This window comes from Nematolebias whitei, chromosome 1, assembly GCF_014905685.2.
Source record: "Nematolebias whitei isolate Nwh7 chromosome 1, NemWhi1, whole genome shotgun sequence".
Lineage (NCBI taxonomy): Eukaryota > Metazoa > Chordata > Actinopteri > Cyprinodontiformes > Rivulidae > Nematolebias > Nematolebias whitei.
Genome location: NC_056498.1, coordinates 8,686,580 through 8,688,290, shown reverse-complemented (window position 1 = coordinate 8,688,290; position 1,711 = coordinate 8,686,580).

Genomic DNA, 1,711 nt, shown 5'->3' with positions numbered 1-1,711 from the left:
ATAGATAGATAGATAGATAGATAGATAGATAGATAGATAGATAGATAGATAGATAGATATGTAAGTGTGTGTGTGTGTGGGTGTGTACATATGTAAACCAAACACCTCCATCATTTGAGAAAATTATTCTCTCAAATTTTTGTATTGGTTAAAACTATAGTTTCCTCAAATTATTGGGGTGGCCAAACATTAATCCATGGTGACCATGGCCACCATTGGTCAACCCCTGGCTCCACCATTGTGCCTGGTGGTGGAAAAAGTTGCTCCCTCCAGTTGCCAGTATCCATCACTATGCACCACCTCAGACAAACAAACAAACAAACAAAAACTCCCTCTCTTCTTCTCCACAATCGAACTTTAATATCTTGCACCAAAAATATTTAGGTTTACTTCATTCTCTGTTTAACTCCAGTCTAGAAAAACAATCATTTATAAAACTACAAACATTCACTCTTCAAATTAGTTTTAGGCTACATCATCCTGACAAACGATGGAGTTAAATCCATTTTGATCCAACTTTAAGAATCTCATAAGATATAACACTCAGAGTCTGTGTTATAAATAACTCACACCGCATCAAACTTTAGTTCAGTACTTGTTAAATTAATTGAATTATAGCCTTTTTTGTGTGCTTTTTATACTGATTGAGTCCAAAATATAATCAGGTGCAGATAACTCTCTGAAAGTCTAAAATCTTTTCCCTGGCTCATGAGATATTTTGCTAACAGATGAAATTCAATTTAATTCAGTTTATTTATATAGCGCCAAATCACAACAAAGTTGTCTCAGGGCACTTTATAGGAACATTCACAGACATAAAAGCCAATTAACAAATTTCTCTATCTAAGGATCTATCTATGAAAGCATGCACACACAATGAAGTGATGGTCTGCCTTCACCTTTTGACAGCAGGTGATAATTTGGTTCCTGGGACAGGTCCATTGGATTGAAAATACACATTTCCTTTTATTTGGCTTTTGGAGCAATTTTGGAGTATTTGTAGTTTTTATTTTATGTACCTAAATGACGACTTTGATCATGTAAAAACACTTAATTTGATGCAACACCACCAAAAATAAAAACTGAGCGTGGATTCCTCAAATTCAATACTTTGTGTCACCTGTTGCAGGAGGTCCAGCATCAGGCCTCTTCAGGTCCGTCTCCATGATCTTGGCCCATCTAACCTGGACTTTCTGTCTCCTTGTCCAAACGGCTGCAGCTCCTTCAGGTTGGACGGTGCTGCTTGTGTCCAACAAAGCAGAGATTCTCACTTGGACTGAGGTCTAGATCCAGGACCTTTACCTGGTTCTCCTTAAACCAGAGGAGTGGTCTTCAGCAGTGTTTAGAGTCATTGTCCTGCTGGAAGGTGGACCTCTGTCCTGGTCTCAGATGTCTGGAAGACTCCAGCACGTCAGTCCATCTTTCGTTCAGCTCTGACCAGTTTCCCAGTCAGAGCCATCTATAACATATTGTTGTATTTCTTATTGAGCTTAAACACAGATGCAATACAGGAAAAATATAATCAGTGATTTGTGACTTCACTGAACTCAGTGGAACTTGATCTTCTTTGGCCCCTCCTACATATATATGATTGACAGTTGTCTATCACAGCCTGACCCCTCCTTCTCAACAAGCCATCATAATAAAAGCTCATCCCCTCTGTGGGAGTTTTAGTTCATCCACCTGATCCCTCACTTCCACACACATCAGC